The sequence below is a fragment of the Cimex lectularius genome, unplaced genomic scaffold, assembly GCF_000648675.2.
Source record: "Cimex lectularius strain Harlan isolate CLEC.00 unplaced genomic scaffold, Clec_2.1 scaffold207, whole genome shotgun sequence".
Lineage (NCBI taxonomy): Eukaryota > Metazoa > Arthropoda > Insecta > Hemiptera > Cimicidae > Cimex > Cimex lectularius.
Genome location: NW_019392835.1, coordinates 779681 through 802655, shown reverse-complemented (window position 1 = coordinate 802655; position 22975 = coordinate 779681). Strand labels below are relative to the sequence as shown.

The window sequence follows — 22975 nt, the reverse complement described above, 5'->3', positions numbered from 1 at the left end:
CAAGTAGCGGAATGCTACAGAGGTAAACAAACAATATCATTTGGAAGAGGATTAATAAGTGTTGACATTCATACAAATGAGTAATCCTGTAAACGTAAACAGAATATTTTATATAGATTTTTTTTAATGAAAACTTAAAATCCTGCATTATTTTCCGGACAACCCAATAGTTCAGATTTACTATTTTTTTACTGCAAATCATCCTTTCTTAATGCAAATTAATCCTTTTAACTTTAAAAAATTCAAATTCAAAATTAACCCGTTTTAATTTTAAATTAAACCTATGAATATTGTTGAATATTTTTCATGGGAAATTTATGATCTTAAAAACTATCAAGAATAATTAGCCAACAATACAGTAATATTAATGAAAAGCAACTACTGTATGGAGACAAAAGCTACCATATATAAATTCTGTAACTGAAGAAACGAGGTTTAGTAAAGTAAGCAAAAGTCTGCAGTGTTGGGGAATACCAAAACCTCGCCCTCTCCTCCTCATCATCATACGTACCAGGAGTGTAATTTGGGCCCCCAGCGCATGCACCAATCATTACTACGCACAAACTAGTGTAATCAAGGTTCGATGGTGAACTTAATATTCCGCCATTGGCCCTTCACACTTTCACGCTAATAAATACATTTCATTACAATAAACAGCACCCTAAATTCTACGGATGAACCATGTACAAAAAGTGAATACAACGGCCTTGTTCTGTACAGATCCAAGGCTTGCATTCCTTAAGCGAGAAACACACTTACCCGACGCTACGCCATGCGACGCTACCCGACGCTACCCGACGCAAATCCAAACTCCGATTTTCCATAAGGTTGCATTACCCCCGTGCACATCTACCCGATGCTATGCCACGCTAACCTACCCGACGCTCTGCGATCCCCACTGTCCAGATTTTCGTCGGGTCGCATCGAGTACAGTCGAAGACAAAAGAACCGGACACTCATATTTTTATTCAAACTACATGTATTATTGTCGTTATATTAATTACAACATACTTATTTTAATATAAACTAAATTAACTGTGATTAAAAATTAATTAGTTTTTATTTAAAAAATTAATTTTAATGGTTTGGTAGAAAATTAATCAAAACACCGGAATACGATTTTTTGATATAATGAATTTAACTAACAATTTATTGTACTCGCTTCGGCGGTACATATACTAAAATTGGAACAATTTATTACACGGTTTTGCTCATAAAATTTAATTAACAATTTATTTCATAGTTTTGCTCGTAAAATTACACCATTTTGTAATGTCGGGTAGCATCAGAACAGGACACTCATATTTTTTGTAGTTTATTTCAAACTAAGTACATGTAATTTTGTCGTTATATTAATTACAACATGTTATTTTAATGTAAACCAAATTAAACGAGATCAAAAATGCATAAGTTTTTATAAACATTGTTTAATTATGATGGTTAGGAGTAACTTTATTTAAAACAATTAAGTTTAACAAACAATTTATTAGATGGTTGTGCTCATAAAATTTAACTAACAATTAATTTATTAAAAGGTTTTGCTTAAAATCGTGCATTAAGAACAAAATATGCGTTGCGATTGTGATAGTGATTATTGTGATAAACGCTGTGGACTGTACGCGACGTGTGCTTGCGTCGGATAGATGTGCAAACCCCACCAAAACGTGGCAAGGCGTCGGGTAGCATCGGGTAGCGTCGCATGGCGAAGCATCGGGTAAGTGTGTTCCTGGCTTTACCCCTGACGCTTCTCTCATAAAAAAGGTTTGATCAAAAAGTTTCCTTGGCTTTATAAATTCGTTAAATCTCGTTATACAGAAAACGAGATATCTATCAAGTACTATATACAATAAAACAGTCCTTTTTTCTCCAAAAATCGAAACAGGTGGACCCAAAGACTCGATGACATGCTCACGGAAAATTTTAAAATAAGATAAAAAAATGCATAAGTTTTTATAAACTTTGTTTAATTATGATGGTTAGGAGTAACATTCTTACCTGCTCGCTATACGGACTCAAGGAATAAAACATACTAGCCCTTTCACCAAAAAGTTTCCCTTTGGCCAATTCATAACCTAGGGTTTCATCGTCCTTCTCACACCACACTGATAAATACATTGAATTTCATTAACAAACGTAAATCTATATTCCTCCAGAGTTTTCAAATTCCAGTTGACACTCCAATTCTATCATAACACTCGGACCCAAAGACTCGATGACGTGCTCACGGAAAATTCTCATATCGGAATGCATAACCTAGGGTACCATCAGCCGTCTCACGCCACACTGATAAATACATTCAATTTCATTATCAAAAGTAAGACAAAATGCCTCCAGAGTTTTCATATTGCAGTTGGCACTCCAATTATTATTCTAGTCCTAACACCTCATAGATTTAATAGTTCTGTTTTTAGTTTCTGAGATGATTTGTTGATGAACTTTTACTTTTACTACTGTCCTGGGCTACAATTCCAGCAAGTATGTTCCTATGATTTAAACTCCTGCAGAAAACAAATAGATTCTATATCATTACAGATAAAACGAGATATCTGTCAAGTACTATGTACAATAAAACAACGTTATTTCCTTTAAAAATCATAACAAAGGACTCAAACACTCGCTGACGTGCTCAAGCAACTGCTCAGTAGAAAAAATCTACCTTCTAGTGTCGTAATCATTGCTGCAACTGCACATAGTTTTAATAAATCAAATATTTCCTCGATAATTTTGGGCGAAATGAAATGATGTATTGATTATATAAGAGGGTAAAGAAACTAACAATGTAAACATTTGTAAATAATTCTGCTAAATAAATATTTTTTATCTCATCAATCGTTTCAATATTGACGAAAGGAATTCGCAACATTTGGAAAGCAAGTTCGGGCTGAGTTCATCGGAGCCGCCTTGGGGCAAACACGTGATGGGAGATGTACGCGCTCTTAACAGAACAAGTGCTCGACTACTGGAATACAAAACGATCCAGTGACATATCAGTGTTAAAGTAAAACGTGAATGATAAAGAGAAACTTTTTACCCTTAAAGTAATTTTCCCCCGTTGTAAAACTCTGAGGTGGAACGGTCATTTTCCTAACTCATTTGCAAGCTACGATAAATTTAAAAGTAAAGGATAAATGGCTTATTGAAATTCGAGTTAGGGCTGGAATCAGGAGTTACACTTATAATAAAATCCACAGTGTTCGACGGCAGGCGATTACCCGAGATCGTTTATAAACCTTTATTCACTTCTGTTATTTTTGCTTAATTTCCCATCCGCTTTATCGTTTAGCCAGGGTTTTTGTATAATTGACTCAACTCTGGTATCTCACGGTTCTGAAGAGAAGGCGATCAAAATGTAGATGGGCCTCGACTAATTTGAGCCCGGACGAATATTACCGCCGGCGATAAACAACCAGGCGTCTTTTCCACCAGACTTGCACGTTCAACTTTATACCTTTTCCTTCCTATTCGTCTACTGTTCGCATATTAAAAATTAGCAAGCATAGTTAAGACGAATAATTCAACGCTCCAACTTTTTATAAATGCCTGGAGAAATAAATTTGCATATTCAGATCTGGGTTATATTTTTGCCACTTTTTTCTTTGTTCGTGTTCGTTAATAAATGTAGACTTTATTTAACTAACATTTTTGTTTATTTTATATGCATAATAAATATGATTTTGAAAAATGGTTTCTGATCAGGGTTTTTTTTTTTTTTTAATTGGCCTTATGATCTTTGCATATTAGCCATGACGAATCTCTTATATATGTTGTTCAAATTGGGGGTTATCGGGAAAAAAGGGCCAGAGGCGACGGTGGGAATCGAACCCACGACCGCGGCGTGAGAGTCTCTCATGCTAACCACTCGGCTACCGCGGTCCTCTGATCAGGGTTTAAAACAAAAATACTGCGATTAGCCAAACTTTCGCTTTTAGCACCTCAATCAAACCGTAGAGCCTAAAATTAAGGGTCCGTTGCACCGGCTTGGTTTAAACTCAATTCAGTACTGAACCGAGTTCAACTCAAAATTTGACGTTTTTCAATTTGTCTCGATCCGTGTGTAAACGATGATCCTGGTTCAAATCTGAACGGCAGTCGAACGTGAGTTAAACGCTCTGAAGATGATCTCGATAAAGATCGAAACGTTGGCACGATAAAGAAAATGTTTTTCTAACACCTACGTCACACCAGACCGCATCTAACGACCTCCAAATAATCATTAAGTAAGTCACTAAACATCGCACATAGATAGGAAACTTTTTCTGCAAGGAGTTGACCTCTTAGGAATGAATACAGATTAAAGTATCTAAAAAACCTAACTGCAAAAAACGTGGTTCCATCAGGAAATGGATTAAAAATTTGTTTTTTAGGTTAGAATAATTGTTGGTCTTTAACAGAACATTGCAGACCCCTGAAGCATAAAGACGTACGTTTTGTATAATGAGATTGGATGTACTTATTAGCATGAATGTGTAGTGTGAGAGAGCTGATGGTACGTTATTAATAAGCCAAAGGAAAACTTTTTTGGTCAAAGGGCGATGTATCAACTCTCTATTCCGTATAGATACCACCTTAAATGAGTTTTCCATGCGTACGACAGCCTATGGGTCTTCCTGTTAGGATTTTTGTAGGAAACACGATTCTTTTATTGTATATAGTACTTAATAGATATCTCGTTTTTTGGGTGTAATGAGATTGAATTCTGTATTAGCATGAATGTGTAACATGAGAGGGCCGAAGGTTATGATTAGGCCCATGGGAATCTTTCGGTCACAAGGCTTTTATGTCGGATTTCTTGGCTCCGTATAAGGAGCGTGTAGGAACGCCACCCGATGTAAGACGTTACCCTATGGACGAGTACAATTTTACGTGATCGCTTAGTGTTTGAATTGTACCAATTTCAACTTTTCCTACAAACCATGAATCAAATTGATATGCTCGTCTTTTTTGAAGGTTGAATCCAAAGCCGAAACAAAAACACGTTTTAAAAGGACAAATTTGTTAATTAGACTGCGTCAACGTTACGCCTACGAAAATCTTCAGAGGAAAACAATAAAAACAAGGAAAGTGAGGGAAGAGAAGAAAAAGGTGTTAGAATGTATTATCTGAGTGTAAGGATTCTCCGTAAACAACGGGAAACTAATGATTCGGCTAATCTGCTATTTTCTTCCAAAGGCGTCTCTTCTAAGCCTTTTCATTCGTTACTCTCTCGTACCGTCTCCTAATCACAATACGGTACCGATTTGTCTTCTCTAAATTGGGTTATCACCAACCTTTGTACATGTAAATATCGTTAATTGTTCATGAATGTTTTGGCCCTTTAAATATTACGTAATGTATTTTGTTTAAACTTCACACAAGATTTCTTATCTAGGCGGAATGTTGCAAAGAAACTTTATTGCCCCATGAGGTCTTTTAAACCACCCCAAACCGCCGAGTTAACTTTTCACTTGTACCTAATTTCAAAACTTCAGATTTTACAGCAAAACAAAAGTTTCAACTAACTTATACTAACTTTATTTATATTTCATTTATAATATTTTCCTTAATTAAGCTTGTATTTTATTTTGTACAGATTAAATCTTTAGTTTACTTCATATGATAATCAAAATATAATTAGACTTGCAATTAATAATTGGGTTCACTTTGTTTTGGTGAATATTTGGTCTATATATAACATGGTATAGTTGTTAACTGGGTTAGATTTTTCGAGGAAACTGGGCTGTTTTATGGTAAACAGGGTGTTACAGGGTTAAATGTCAATACTGCCATACTAGATTCACTAAAGGGGACCGCGGGAGCCGAGTGGTTAGCATAAGAGACTCTCACGCCGCGGTCGTGGGTTCGATCCCACCGTCGCCTCTGGCCCTTTTTTCCCGATAACCCCCAATTTGAACACACAAGAATTCGTACTATGGCTAATATGCAAGATCATAAGGCCAATAATAATAATAGATTCACAAAATTGAACGTAGCTAGTGACACCAGTACGAGGTTCCTATATTGACTCTTCCTGACATATTTATATTTTTGTGATTTTAGTCTGAAATCAGGGGTTTTTTTTTACATAAAATCGTAATTTCTCAACATTAGAGTCATTAAAATACAAATCTTACCTTTATTTCGAAACTATATTTTTCACAAGATAACATTTTCGTTGAAAAAATTCGCGCTTCCGATTGTACAGTAGCCGCTCAAAGAATAACAAATATCAAAACCCATGCTTTTTTTTAAATACTTAATTGCGGCTCCTGCAATGACTTTTCCATCAAAATGTTCGAAGATTTCACCAAAGGTGCCTTATTTTATAAGTATTGTCAGTATACTCAGTTTTATATTTTTTTAGAATTTTTCTTAGCGAAATCTCCTTTGCATGGTGGAAAAACGTGATATCGAACCCAAGTGGAGCAACAACACAAGAACATTGTACATTCAAATTTTTAAGGAAAACTTTTTTTTTACGAGGGTTCGCAACAGCAGAGGTTACATCAACCCTCGGGCTGTTGGTGTTTTTGAAGAAAGCCTATTTGTAAGTATAAGTATGTCGGGTTCGAATGCAAGGCCGCTGGATTCGAACCCAGCACCTTCGCCTTACAGTAATGAGCGCCGTGTCCACGCCTAAACCGTTGCGGCCACCGACGGCCACGAAAATATTTGTTACTTGGCAACAAAAAATTTTTAGATTATGAACAATGTTTATAAATCCCAGGCCTGAAGATGATCTCAATAAAGTCCGAAACGTTGGCATGATAAAGAAAATGTTTTTCTTAAACCTACATCACCACAGACCGCACCTCACGATCTCCAAATAATCATTCTAAATTCCGTAAAAAGTAAACATTGAAAAATCCTTTATCCTCGTTATAGATTAAAGATTACGTGTGTTTACGTCTAATTGATATTCCGAATTTAAAACATAGCATAACCAAATATTTATAGGTAAAAACAATGAGGTATATTAAGGGCAGAATTTTCTTTTATCGAGAAAATGAAAAAAATCAATTGGGCGGAATTCTTTTGCCTATCAGTGTGTATCATAAAATAAAAATAGCTTTTATACACGTTTGTCAAATATCTCTCCAGTAACTATTAGCTTAATGGAACGAACAAATAGGCTATTCATAACCAGACAGAAGAAATTATAAATAAATGGCTCTGTCATATTGCATGAAGGTTGAAGAATGGCCGCTTCCTTTGTGCCCAAAGCTCGGCAAAATAAATTCAAATTTATTGAATTATTTTTTTAATCTTATCAAAGCCGCGAAGGGGGACGAAAAGTGAAACGAATTTTCTAGATTCCTTTAGGATGGAAAAAAGAAGGATTTTTGTGGTATCCGAGGCGTAAGTCTCACTTCAACCAGTGCCAAACGGTATGCAAATAACCGACCAAAGTACTTAGAAGACGAATTTTTACCAACTTCCATTCACCCCGTTTCAACTGAATTGAAACACCCCTGTTTTGAATTTCCCAAGCCAGGGTGTTTTTTAAAGACATATTTCCCCTGTGTAGTATTTTCACTTTCATAAGCGAGCGTTATTTGCATTTATTTTTTTATCATATACCTTTTGCATATTATAATATATATGCTCAATATATTTTTGACTTACGTCCAGTTTTTTTTTATTGAGCGGCTCAGGGGGTCGTTTTTTAATTATGCAGACTTATAAATCGGTGTTCGCTCCTATGTTGCAGTGGGCGATGGACGATTTGCTGTTTTCCGGCCCATCTTTACACGCTCCGTCTTGGCGGTTCATTATCAATGATAAGTAGATTTCTGTCAACTTCAAAAAAGTAGAAGAAAATAAAAAATTATCGGTTTTTAACAAGTCTTTCTCGGTGATTGCGTCGGTCCTTTTTATTCAATGTTCCTAGAGAAAGGAAAAAGGAGAATGTCTGGTAAGGATTGGATGTTTGTCGGCGTCCTTCCAGGCTTTTAAGGGACAGTTCTGGTAAAAGACAGACAAGACTCTACCAGACCCTCTCCTTTTTCCTTTCTCTACGAACGAATAAAAAGGACCGACACAATCACCGAGAAAGGCTTATTATAAACTGGTAATTTTTATTTTCTTCTACTTTGTAGAAATCGACAGAAATCTACTTGATTAATTATAAAAACATGACAAGTTAAGTTAAATGTTATCGTATCATTCAACTTGTCATGTTTTTATAATTAGTTAAGTACATTTTTGCAAATTTCCACAAAGTAGAAGAAAATAAAAACATATCAGTCTTTAACAAGTGTTTGGCCCAAAAGAAATACCTCAGGATTCCCATCTTATTGGTTCGTTTTTACACACACTGTCGTAGTGGTTCATCATTGGTGATCATGTCGATCCTTTTTTTTTATGTTTTTGACTAACATTTCCACCATGCTATCCAGTTGTCGTGAGCTAATTTTATGACCTCTCACTGAAATAAAAAAATTTAAATTTTGGGACAGAGTACCATGTCAATATTAGAGATTTATGAGGGTTCGAAATGTTCAAACCGGACGGAATCGAGGATGATTTTCGTTTCATAACCCGATGAAATATATTTCACGTCCAGATAGGGAAAGAGATAAAACTGAATATGTGCGTTTGTAAAACTAAATTACATAAATTTAATATTAAAGCCCTCGTGTATTGAATTGTCCGTTTTAGATTAATTTCTTTTGACGGTAGAAAAGTGCCATTAAAAATTTAAAAAGACCCTGAAATTCTCATTTACATCAGTGCAACTTCAAATAATGATTGACCTACTCGTCTGGACGTTATATGAATAAAATATTACAGACTCGAAGGCAAATGAATTTTATATGTAATATCATATATACACTAATGGACAAATTTAATGCCATTTGATTTATTTAGTTTAAAACTAAATCCATTAACTTTCTACATAACTTACAGGTAAATAGAAGGTACCAGTCAAAATTAACTAAATAATGTTTTGTTTACTTCCTTTATTTACTTATGTAGTGAATAATTTCATTTGCACAAAAAGTAGCATTATGCCTTTCCATTTTCCTACGCCTAAAAATCGCTTTCAGTTAATAGTTTTCCTTCGTTCATTTCATTAGATATTATTTTTATTCTTAAATCATTTTCTATGGCTCAGTCAAGCATTTCAGTGAATATGACGGTGTCTGTTTCGTAACTTTATTAGAGGATTAGGATACAACCAGCGCGAAGTCGCCAGGAGACTGAGTGTAAATCATTCTACAACAGGAAGGGTTGTTCAGCTCTTCAGAAAAACAGGGCTTCATAGATAGATTTATAGATTCATAGGATAGATTCATCCGTCCTCAGGTTTTATGCCTCCACAGCGGGCAATACGATAAGACATCAAGTCCGAAATGTTTCGATTTATGCCTATGGCCTGACTCATTTCGCACGGGCACATGTGAAGTGGAGATTGGAAGATTGGGGACGAGTTCTCTTTGCAGATGAGATGAGTGTTCGCATCAAATCTTCAGATGGGCGGAGTTTCCAATGGAGTCGCTCATGAGAAATGTCACAGCCCCATGTTGTATGCTTCCTCAGGTGGCATTCCATAGTGGGTCATTGATGTTCTGGGGTGGCCCGCACCGAATTAGCTGTTGTGCATGAAAGATCTCTAACATCACAGAGGCACGTACAAGTCATAATCGAAGAACATGTAGCGTCATCCCCCCTCCACATCATTGCATGTGGTGCACCAACCGCAGGATAATGCCAGGTCCCAAAGAGCATGTTTCGTGAATGTCTGCCTGAATGAGTCTGGAATTGAGGGCCAGCTCCAGAAGTCCATAATTCAATCTAATCGAACACATTTGGGATCAACTAAAGCGACGAGCATGTCTGCGACACCCAGGTCCTAACCCCCTAGAAGAGTTGGAAACGGACGTGATTCGTGCCGTAGGTAGACATACTTAGTATTAAAGGGTAGAAAAAAAATTGTTTTTATAGAATTAGTTAATAAATATTTTATTTGCAAATATATTATTTTTTCAACAAAATCTCATTTGGTATGCTAAATTTGACTAAATCGAAATACGATGATGTAAATGTGTGTGTGTGTATATACAGGGTGAATTGCTACTCGTGCTACAAACTTCACCAGTAGATTCTTGACCCTAAAATGAACAAAAAAGTTCATATTGACCATGGTCCGATTCTCAACCATTTCAGAGTAATTTCGCTTTTTATCGATTTTGAAAGATATCACGTCCTGGCGTCGGAAAATCGTGATATCTTTTAATCTAAACATTTCTCTTAAAATCTATAAGCACCGTTGAAATCCCCGTTAATTTTTAGAGAGAATCAAAATCATAATTCCATTGAAATTTTTTAATTTAATTTAATGCCCATTTAGTATGTAATGCTTAAGAAGTTTACAAACAGCTAGAAGGTCAAGGAAGAAAGACCCAAACGTTTTGCCACCTTCATCTTCTTATTGAAAAATTAACGGGGATTTCAACGGTGCTTATAGATTTTAAGAGAAATGTTTAGATTAAAAGATATCACGATTTTCCGACGCCAGGACGTGATATCTTTCAAAATCGATAAAAAGCGAAATTACTCTGAAATGGTTGAGAATCGGACCATGGTCAATATGAACTTTTTTGTTCATTTTAGGGTCAAGAATCTACTGGTGAAGTTTGTAGCACGAGTAGCAAGTCACTCTCAAACATTAGCAATCCTTGAACCACCATTTTTTCTCTTTTTGTCATCAACATCTTGGTCTCACAACCACTAAATAAGAAAATGACGAGTGCGTTGGAAGCGTTATTAAATCAGGTAGTTTTCCTCAAATTTGCTGCCTTCTGAGACTAAAATTAGAAACTCTGGATTACTTTATACACTTTCCGATTTACACAATTTTCCACTCTTTTTGTAGTTCTGGCTGAAATAAAACACAAAAAATTAGCCCAAACATTTTGCCACCGTCATCTTCTTATTGAAAAATTAACGGGAATTTCAACGGTGCTATTAGATTTTCAGAGAAATGTTTAGATTAAAAGATATCACGATTTTCCGACGCCAGGACGTGATATCTTTCAAAATCGATAAAAAGCGAAATTACTCTGAAATGGTTGAGAATCGGACCATGGACAATATGAACTTTTTTGTTCATTTTAGGGTGAAGAATCTACTGGAGAAGTTTGTAGCACGAGTAGCAATTCACCCTGTATAATGTGGGACGTTTAGGAGCCAAAGCAGAGGAGGTCATCGCTGGCTCGCTGGCCCTCAGCATGTTTTTACTTCTTTTACTGGTCTATCATATTTATCCTTCTACGGCCATTTGAGCGTTTCGATCTGAATTTTTTACAAGGATATTTCGACTTTGAGGTTATGTTAACCCTAATTATTACATTTGTGTTCGTGACATATAAAGAGCAGTTTTATTGTATACAGTACTTGATAGATATCTTGTTTTTGTTTATAATTTCATTGAATGCATTTATTAGCATGAACGTATAGTGTGTGATGGCATATGTTATGATTAGGCCAAAGAGAAACTTTTTGATTAAAGAGTAAGTGTTTCATTTCTTGACTTTGTTCAATGTTCCTTTTTTTTAAATCCCACTCACTCAAGTAAATAAATCAATTATGTCTACATTTATACCACTAAATAATAAAATAATACAAAGGAAAGAGAAGAGATACTTGTGGTATATTTTGGCCTCTTCAGTACGGAATGTGTATGGAATTCAGAGAATAAAAATGTCAGAATAAGACAAAGAGATACTTGTTCACTACAAAGAGAAACAGAGTTATTGACATTTTTGTCACAGATTCGACTCTGATATTGCGGATAATTATCGCACCGTTCACTTCATCTCAGAACCCCCAGCTATGATAAAAAAAGACTAAAACTCTCGGGCCAAAGGTGTTCTTGGTTTTGCCAAATAGTATGGTCAAATGGCCAGGCTGGTTTTCAACATTGACCATAAAGTGAAATCTGAGTTTATTTAATACATAACAATATACATGCATGTGTAGAAAGTGAGTACAAGAGGAAATGGCTAGAGCTATTATTCTCCCTATTGCCAGAGGAGTTTAAATATGTTTACAAAAATGACTACATTAGTATAATTAAACAGTGTAGAACAAGTTTTTAAAAGAATAACATTTTTCAATTAATTAATCATTATATAAGGCATTGGTTGAGATAAAAAATGAAAAATGGCAAAAAGGAGGGAAAATTCGAAAGGTGGGGTTGACGTTAGTGTCGGAGTGGATCGAAGTCACGATAGCTCAAGTGGTAGAGTATCGGCGTATCAAGCCGAAGGTCGTGGGTTCGAATCCCGCTCGTGACACTGACTTTTTTACCTCAACCAAGACCTTATATAAAGATTAATTAATTGAATTCACCATAAGATTAAATAGAACAATATTTCTATAATAGGCCTAAGAGCACAAACCAATTGTTGGACTAGACTAGTATAACAATTTCTAAAAATAATATATACATAATTTCTTTAATAAATAGAAAAACCCATAAATAATGTAGTAAATTTGTAAAAAATACATACAACGGAATGGTGTTACCGTCGCGCAGCATTGGTGTGGCGCCTCTGCACACTAAGGGCCGAGACAACCTCGCTCTCCGCTTGTCCATTCCGAATGGTCGGGCCCGCATTGTGCATCGGGTCATATGCCGCACGCAAAGGGCTAACAGGCCGAAATACATCAGCCTGTTCTCCCGCGTACTCCCTAGATAGAGAAGGCCACTCTATCTCCCAGAGTATAGGGGCTGCCCTAGCATAGAAACTTCCGGGAACGCCCCGGCAGCGGTTTAGTTTAAAGTGGAATTGCTAACCACACCCTAGATGAGCACCGCCTACGGTAAAGTCTCTTATCGAGCTCAGCCTACACCTGCCATGCGCATTCGAGGCTTCCATAGGCTCAGCCTAGGTGGTCCGATCCTTCGCTTCCCCAAGGGTGCCACGCCGGTCATACGCACAACCATGCAAAGGATACTCGAGTCCGAGACACCGATTCACTACCCGTTTCCATTCGATTACTCACGCATTCGAGGGACTATTCAGCATGATCATCGCGTCCTCAACGCTTACACGCTGTCGTCCGGTCGCAACGTCTCCCGTGAGGCCGGGGGTAATTACGCTGGCCATACGCAAGCTTCACGAAGGTCACAGATAGAAGACAGCCTCTGACTAAGTTCCCGCCAGGGGCGTCACCACGCGCCACCACGAATCCAAAAAGTTTAGTTACTCCTTGGTACAGACGTCCATACACCCTCCCTCGTCTATGCAGACAGGATCTAGTGCACTGGCCCTCGTGTGACTCTGCTAAGGCACCCGCCGCCCATGCCGACCCTAGGCCGACATGAGTACAGCTTGTGCTTAGAGAGGTTGCCACGCCCTCTGGGATGCACCTTTATTTTGTGCCCGGATACCCCCCTTGCAACCAAGGGTTGGGAGTGGTCACAGGATAGATGAAGGAACTCGGATTGAGAAAAAGGGCCGTGGATGAGAACACGAGGTGAGCCGTTTCGGGGTCTCGAGTCTCGAACCACACGATACCACCCGTCGTCGTCGTAGTTCCACACATAGTGGGCCACGACTCCCAGGGTAGGACTTGTCGCGGACAAGGAGTCAAATCACTTTACATTTCTCCGTATTATTTACATTTAAAATTCGATTGGCTATTGTGCTAGGGGATTCGAACCCCGGCCCGCAAGCGTATCAATACGATTCGGACATCCCTATAACTCCGGCCACAGCGATCCCCACATTAACCATGATAATCCATTGTAATCAAACTTTTTTCTTACCCGATTATCTAAAAAAACTACAGTACATCCACTGTTTAAAACAGTAAAAATATGAAGTCGACATAGGTCAATATATATTGTTTCATTCTTTTCTAAAATAAATGAAGTAAAACAATTTTGTAAATTATATTTTGGGCTTTGGTAAGTATACAAGAGGAAACTTTCAATATAACGCTGCTGATCCCCTTGTAAGATATTAATATTGGTAAATAAAGATATGTAAGAATGATTGTGTTTCACATAAAATGCTTCCGATAAAATTAGAATATTAATGAATGGATTAAAAACTTGTTGTTGGTAGAAGATTTTTTGACAGACAGAAAACAGGTTGAGAGTTAGGATGAGACTTCGGATCTCACAAGTCAATTCAAACTTCAAAATTATTTATTTACTGTCCTAACTGCAAAATGATATACATATTTACACGTCAGAAACAAGGGTACCAGTAATAATTCTTTACCTCTCGAGTTAAATAAATAAAGAATATATACTGGCTGGCAAAACATTCTGCCCAGTTGTAACAAAAATTGATTTCTACCGATCTGGATTGCTGGAGGTTAGCCTTCAGGATCGTGGAGCGTATCAGGAAGTGATGGGCGTGCTCTTAAACGTCTTTTGAGGTTATCCCATGAATGTTCGAAGGGGTTCAAGCCTAGAGAACGGGCTGGCCAGGTTAAGACCGTGATGTTATGTTGTTGAAGGTGCGTTTGTATTATGCGAGCAACATGTGGACGATGATTTCATAGAGGATAAGCAACACCTGATGTTCCAAAATTTCATCCATATAGCGAGTGGCCTTCAAAGATCTTCCACAAACAACAACCAACTCTGTGCGACTCTCAATCGAAATTCCCGCCCACAGCATCATTGAGCTTGAAAAGGTTCGCTCTGGGAAGAATTACAGGCTTCGTACCGTCCGCATACCTGATGGAACGTCCATCATCAATAACTGCCACACCATGCTCAACATCCTCAGTACTAAGTGGCATGTTTAAGTTTAAAAATTGAAATTAAGAAAACAAAGATGAGAACTAAACAGTTTGTTGCTTCAGAATTCAAATGAGACTGAATAAACATTTTAATGGTGTGGTTACTGCCTTATATCTGGAAACGGAAATCGCCTCCAGATATATACGACGGACCTCAAGTGGACGAGGAGGACGGGCTTTCAGACCTCACCTGGACTAAATCGGCGCTAAATGGTTTCTAGGGGAACAAAATCTCCCTTGTTTGGGTATCACGGCATACAGGGCAGAGGGGCTACAAATAGACCTTAAGGCCGGCGCAACACTAGTCGGAATGCGACGGAAGTTTTCGTGACGGAAGTTTCGCAACGAAAAATCCGCCCAACCCGAACAAGCCACATATACGGCGGAAATGAACGAAATGACTTCAACGACTGTTTGGATGTGCAGTTGATAACGTGACTCAGTTGATCATGTACTGTACAATAAAACAACTTTTCATTTTGTGCATTTACAAGGCAATGGAGGAGCAAAAGAGAAAGAGAGAACATTGGATTCATCCATTGAATATCAAAAGGGTAGCACTTGGTCAATTACACTGTCTGTATGGGGAACTTCGACGCTATCTTGTCAAGTTCTTCCAATACTATGGGATGACTATAGTACTTCCACAATAAATTGGTCCAAATCCATCCTAGATCAGCTTCACTTTCAGTTTGCGTGTCCGACTGCCTACCTCTTCCGTTCTACGATGGTCGTCAGTGTGGCGCACCCCATCTATTTACACTGTTTTGATCTGTTTTGAACAAAACCCAGCGGAACATTCAGTCGATGAACGCAGGTGCACTAACGGGCTGGACGGAAACATTTCAACGCTGGCTGTGTGTTTTGAATGTAAGCTTGTGCAGCGGAAATTTCCGTCGCGAAACCTTCCGTCGCAATCCGTCTAATGCGGCGCCGGCCTAAGAGAGCCGTAAAGCTTAATTAGATAGATAACAATGGAGATGCACAATAGAACAATACCGATCGCGGTACGCAGGTTGTAAAGAGGACGAGTCGATTTCTAGTCTAATTCTATCCTCGCTTGGCTTGTCTATCAGACGGTTTCGCCATCCTCAGTGTGTCTTTGATTTTTTGCGTCTCTTATTCCGCCTAAATTATAGATTATTGCATAAAATATGAATTAGAAAAAAAGGGATTTTTTGTGTGGTAAATTGAGAAATTACAATTACGACCTTGTCCGTTGGGTGATAGGATGAATGAATTGGCGTCCCTTGTTGGGGGGGGGGGGCTATGGTTATTGAAACGAAGAAACCGACAGCAAAAACAATGTTTAATCAATGAACTTGGCTAAAAACACGGTCCAGGGCTACAAACTGAAATTAAATGTAATGTATACCTTTATCACTGTGCTGGGAGTTGGCCATGTGTATAGGTGGCGTAGGAGGAACCCGTGTCCGGGGGCCTCGGTATTGTGTAAATGAAGTGGTACACTTATGGGGAAATGTAGTGGAAATTACTCCACCCCCTTACCACCACTAGCACAGTTATTATTGTTTAACAGCCTAATTCCATAAGTTTCAGATAAAAGTTCGTCTTTTTAATGGGCAGAGAGGCACTTTGCTTTATATTCGTAATTCTATTATTTATACTAGCAATCATTATTATTTTTATTTCAAGCAAAAACATATATTAATCTATACGAAAACATTGCAATTTTGTTTTTCCATTTTCATTTCCAAACTCTTCTAAAAGTTCTGGAAAAAAAAGTCTAAAACAATATGTTATTTTTCAGTTTTCAATTTTTTGTAAGAGCTTTGCAATAAAAGTACATATCAGATATGTTAAAAACAATAACAAATTGCATTTTTATGAACTAAAGGAGACTTTATACCTGAGTTATTATGTTCTGTCCGTTCGGAAGACCGGAACGAGCGGATATTTGCTGTATGTGCAATCAAGTGTAGGACGCATATCGTTTTATCGCAGTATGTCCTGTGTCGAAAAAGTTTTATGGCTTAACGTTATAAACCAGTTTAAATTTGCCATCATTTGATATATGTAGTGATAAGAAATGACTGAAAATTGTCAACAGAAATATTACAGTTTTTGTTTTAAAAAAAATTAATATTTAACTTTATATATATTTTAATTAATTAGTTTTTTATATAAAAACCCATTATTTATACACATTTAAAAAAAATCTCGAATTATTAATAGAAGAATGATTTGTTTTCATATTTACGTGTATTTATATAAATTTTAAATTTTATTGTATTTGTGGGCTGATAAGATCCCAAATACTTTATATTGAAAAAACCTCAAGTACATGTATTTATCGGCCCGTTTAGGGATTAGGGCGCAGGGAATGGGCCAGCATTTCAATGGAAACAAAATATTTACGCTAATTACTTTGGCGTAAACATACCGCCCACCAAAATTAAATCAATTTTTATCTTCTGAAAATAAATTAATGTTTTATGTGCAAAATTTACAAGTAATTTAACTACAATTATTCTAACTACCCTAGCAATGGCACGAGGGATGACTCAGATAGGTTGAACGCACCGAAGGCAATACGAACGTGGACAACTCATCCCAGGGAGAAAAGCTTGAATGCGGCCCATTGGACACGACAAAGGATGGTAATTGGTTCCCTTCAAGAACACCACGTCCTCCACAACAGGAAGCTTCGAAGAGGGGGCCCATTTTCGGCGTTGTATCTGTGAATTTAAATATCCCTTTGACCAACGACTCCAGAAGGACTGAAACAAATGTTGTTGTCACTCACATCGGTTTCGTAGATTCTTGGAGTGGAACAACGGTTATTCTGGAGAAGAGAGCAGTGGTGCGCCAATGAGAAAATGGTCTGCGCTTAGATATGAGACTGATTCATCACTTAAAGGAAATATAGAACGGGGTACAGCAGCAGAAATTTAAAAAAAAATAGTTTAAAAAATTTAATGTTTTAAAGAAAAACTTTATTTGAAATAAAAAAGGGTTATTTTGAAATTAAAAAGAGCTAATTTTAAATCAAAAGGTTAGTTTGATGTTAAAAATGGTTAATTTAAAATTTAAATTTTAAATTTTAACTGTATATAAAAAGGGTTTATTAGATGGAATGAAGGTTATTACTCCATATTTCTTCACCTTGGGAATTATTAACATTAGTTTCAAAGTGCTGATGAAGGGGGTATATTCCTAGAAAGCTTGATGAAGGAACTGACTGTTTTTCATTTCTTTCAAATCGGCCTTATTTTTTTTTTTTTTTTCAAAATTAAACTTATGATCAATGTGTTTTTTTTTTACAAAGTGTAATAACTACCGCCAGTTTTTCACTTAATCGTGTAATTACGTGAGATTTTCCTGAAGGACAAAAGCCTCTTGTAATATTATGTAATACGCGATTTTCAAAAGCCTTCAAGAGTCTGAATCTCGGAACAATAATTCACTGAATGGATAACTACTGAATCAAATAACTTTTCCCTTGGGGTTTCCTGGCAATAACGTTTGCCTTTTGTGCAACTGTTCAATGCCCGGCGAGTAGGAGAATCCGCTCTAGAAATTACTCGTAAAACACGGTTTACTTTATATCCAACCTTCCATTTTGTAACTTTATATTCAGTTAAGTCTCTTACTTGTAAGAACTAAAAAATACGACGAAGAACTAAACCTAACGCTAGTGACTTAGTTGTTGATGAAAATTTGATGTGAATAAAAGCGAATGCGTGAAATAATGTCAAATGCAATGAAAACAGTCGGGGTACGTAGTTAAATAAAGGATTAGTCCGATACCTCAGGGCTGTCGGGATTTGTAAATGTATGTAGTGTTTGTACTGTGTCTAAGCTGTACTTATATTTTTATTAGTTTGAAAGGAAGGGGTTGTTTAATCTCTCCCCGAAAAATAACGAGTACTCTGGAGTGTGTGGGTGACGTCTAAAGAGTAAAAGTAACTTAATAGCGAGAATTGAATGGGTTCAACACCGCCCCGAGAAATATCGACTACTCTGGGTGTATGAATGTGACCAGATTTCCATGGTTATATCGGGTGCTGTATTTATGTTAATTTATTTATTGAAATAAATGTAATTTACTAGCGCGAAAGGAAGTGGTCACTTAACCCCGCCCCGAGAAATATCGAGTACTCTGGAATAGGGTGCCAGCGATGACCTCAAGTGCTTGTCGGTACATATTCCGCCATCGGCCCTCTATTTACTCATTCACACAAACAACTTACATACACAAACAAATAAATTTAAAAGAACACACACACTGTAGCGATACAGTTTATACATGATATTTACAATATTTGCAGGTGGGGAAATACCTCAAAAATCGGGACCCAACAACCCACTGACGCGCACAAGGACTGTCTTTATGTCCGGTGCCATGCCTATTTGCTCCCTGTAAGGGGCCAAGGCGCAGCACTCCTCGGCCAAGTGTAACACACCTTTCTCTGCAAGCGGGACACCTGCGCAGGGCTTCGCTCAATAACAAGTGTCTTGTATCAATGATCTATGGCCTATCCTCGAACGGGTGAGCACGATCCCTTCCTTGCGTTTCAGATCGACGGTAAGCAAGAGATTCCCGGACGATCCGGTCCATCGTCTCTGCAAACGTTTTTTATTGCGTTCTTTACTGCTGGTCAGCGCCACAAGGCCGGATCGCGATGATCTGGAGAGCATGACGTCCCAGGTTTCGTCGATCGTATGCACGTTCATTGCCTTTCAACGACGACAACCACCACCGATTATACGAGACTCTCCAACCCAGCATATCTCTCTAACAATAGGACGATGAAAGGGTCCACCGAGAATCTGTCAAGAATAGCCCCCCTGCTGGGGAGTTCGTACAGAAGAGATAGGCAGAGCACCCATCGTCTCGAATCACCCTCAGCGCCTGCCAAATCGCATATAGCTCCGCGCTATACACGCGAGAGTGGCCACGAAGTGGACGTGCCTCCGCTAACACAGCGTAGGTCACATCCTCGCTAGAAATGCGGCGGTGTACACGATCCGGCTCGTACCGCAACCCAGGGGAGCGAGGTGTTTCCCAGCTCATGTACCGTCCCGAGCGTCAAACCGGTCCTCACAAAAGCCAGAAACACACTTACCCGGTGGTACGCAATGCGACGCTACTCGATGCTACCCGACGCAAATCCAAACTCCGATTTTCCATAGGGTTGCATTACCCTCGTGCACATCTACCCGATGCTATGCCACGCTAACCTATCCGACACTCTGCGATTCCCACTGTCCAGATTTTCGTCGGGTCGCATCGAGTACAGTCGAAGACAAAAGAACCGGACCCTCATATTTTTATTCAAACTACATGTATTATTGTCGTTATATCAATTACAACATACTTATTTTCATATAAACCAAATTAACTGTGATTAAAAATTAATTAGTTTTTATTTAAAAAATTAATTTTAATGGTTTGGTAGAAAATTAATCAAAACACCGGAATACGATTTTTTGATGTTATGAATTTTACTAACAATTTATTGTACTCGCTTCGGCGGTACATATACTAAAATTGGAACAATTTATTACACGGTTGTGCTTATAAAATTTAATTAACAATTTATTTCATAGTTTTGCTCGTAAAATTACGATTAAAATTAAATTACCATTTTGTAATGTCGGGTAGCATCAGAACAGGACACTCATATTTTTTGTAGTTTATTTCAAACTAAGTACATGTAATTTTGTCGTTATATTAATTACATGTTATTTTAATGTAAACCAAATTAAACGAGATCAAAAATGCAAAAGTTTTTATAAACATTGTTTAATTATGATGGTTAGGAGTAACTTTATTTAAAACAATTAAGTTTAACAAACAATTTATTAGATGGTTGTGCTCATAAAATTTAACTAACAATTTATTACAAGGTTTCGCTCAAAAATAGTGCATTAAGAACAAAAGATGCGTTGCGATTGTGATAGTGATTATTGTGATAAACGCTGTGGACTGTACGCGACGTGTGCTTGCGTCGGATAGATGTGCACACCCCTCCAAAACGTGGCAAGGCGTCGGGTAGCATCGGGTAGCGTCGCATGGCGTACCATCGGGTAAGTGCTTCGCCGAAAAGAATGCCCAGGGGTCGCGTCCGAGTACGAAGTGTCTCGTTTACCTGGTTATGCTTGTTTTTCAGAATAGTGCCCATCACGAGGTGGCCCGTTTGGTCAATAAACCCTTCGTATAACCGAGAGTAAGCCGCTTTTTCAGGGTTTCAGGCTGCAGCACTCCCAACTGGCAGCAGAGTCTGGCCAAGGGGCTGGTCCTTGAAGCCCCTGATAGAGCTTTGTTGAGCCTCAAGCGACGCGTTCTTCGGGACGAGGAATAGGCCACACACCCTTATAACAGTCATGACTGGGCAAGGCTTCGAATACTTTTAGTATGGACTCCCTGTCCTCTCCCCACTTGAAGTGACTAATATACCTTTGTAATTCAAGAGTTTTCCTGCAACGAAACAATCTGATATGTCCAAAATAAGTACTATTGGCGCAATTTTTTATAATGGTTTTGCAAATTCGCTTACAATGTCCTTTAGGTTAATCATTATTGTTAAATATACAATCATTCAATTGTAGTTTAAATCCCAAAAAGGCCCAATTTGAAGTTTCAGTTATCATAAAACGATTTTCCACCGTTTAGGCTATTTGTAACCTTTCACCTCTAAAACCTGGGGGCTGGATTCATTAAAAATCTGGAAGGAATTTTCCTCCACTTGAGAAGAATGAGAATGAATTTCTGACTCTATTAATTCCGTTTCATCAATATCTCGATTGGAATTAATTATATTCAGCGATATCTGTCTCGTTATTAACGAATCTCCGGATATTTCCTTCGAAAGTTAGACCGTTCTGTTTCTGATGGCATCTAAATATTATCAACAATGATCATACCTTTAGCCTCGTTTGTTCAGCCTTGAAGGTTTCAGATGTCATTTATTTAATTAATGATTATTATTATAATTCTCACTACATTTTGACTTAATTATCTAGATTTTCAATATGTCAGTTTTATCAAATCATTTCAAAGGTTCTGGTCTGGTACGATTTCTGCTTCAATAAAAAAATCTGTTTCCACAAAAATACCACCGTTTTTTCCAAACATTGGAACTGCGGAGCCAAATACTCGCTGCCGTGTCAAGCACAATTTTCATGTCGGTTGAGATTCATACCGGTTCTCTATATGGATCCAAGAAAGTGAGAAATAGCGGATAACCTTTCTCTACAAATCAAATTATATGCATATATTTTATAACTAATGTAATTGAGGTTGGATAGAGTACTTAATATTCCACCATCGGTCATCTAACAGAACACATTCACGCTAATAAATACATTCAACCTCATACAGAAACAGAAAACGAGATAATCAACAAGTACTATTTACAAATAAACGACCATGTATCCTTCAAAGTGCGAAGCAAAACCCAAATAATACAATTATATTCCGGCGAAATTGCTACACGCTCTCTATATGATGCCAAGAAATGACACTATTCCATTAAGTTGGTATGTGATGTGCCTACCTCGCATGGCCTATTCTTAATCTGGTATGATTATTTCTACGATTCAGATCCTTCGAAGATCTTCCATCTACCGCCCTCTTGACAATTAGGAGCTTTTCTGCCAACCCACCTCACAATTTTTTTTCTTCTGGTTTATTTAACAATAAAAATACATCCGATCAGAGTGTCCTAGTCAATGTCAGCTGAAACGTCCAGAATTCATGGCCCATGGGCCACAAAAATTTTGGAAAATTTTCAACATCTCTAGGCAAATAAAGGAGCTTAAAGCTAGACATTTTCTTCTATAGGAACGCTCCAACGGCATTTACCAGCAGACAAAAACTCTTTCATTATTAAACACTGCTCGAGTGGACAAATTAAGACCTAACCCTTCAGAGAATAAGGTCGGGCGATCTTACTTTTATTGGTTAAAAACTGTGAAAATACGAAGCAAATTTAAACTGAGGGAATTGAACAGAGTTTTGTTATAATTCAACTATTGTACACAATTATTAAGTTCGATTGTCAAGAGCTAATAAATTGTTGTTTAAATTTTTAGTATGTTGTTTTAAATTGTTATGTTATAAATATCCCGCTCGTGACACTAAATTTTTCATCTAAACGGAGACCTTACATAAAAAGAATAAATTGAAAGAAGTAATTTGGTAAATTAGACCACTAAAACATAATGGATTTAATAAGAAAAGAAGTATGACTTCACTAACAGC

At 37.5% G+C, this 22975-nt stretch overlaps 1 protein-coding gene and 1 non-coding gene across 2 annotated transcripts in view; both read left to right on the top strand.

Annotated features, from left to right (window-relative positions):
- Positions 1–22975, top strand: part of LOC106667249 (TWiK family of potassium channels protein 7-like) — a 196244-nt gene that overhangs the window by 94257 nt on the left and 79012 nt on the right. The window lies entirely within an intron of this gene.
- Positions 12206–12278, top strand: Trnad-auc. Its single transcript has one exon. It is a non-coding gene; the product is annotated as a tRNA-Asp (tRNA).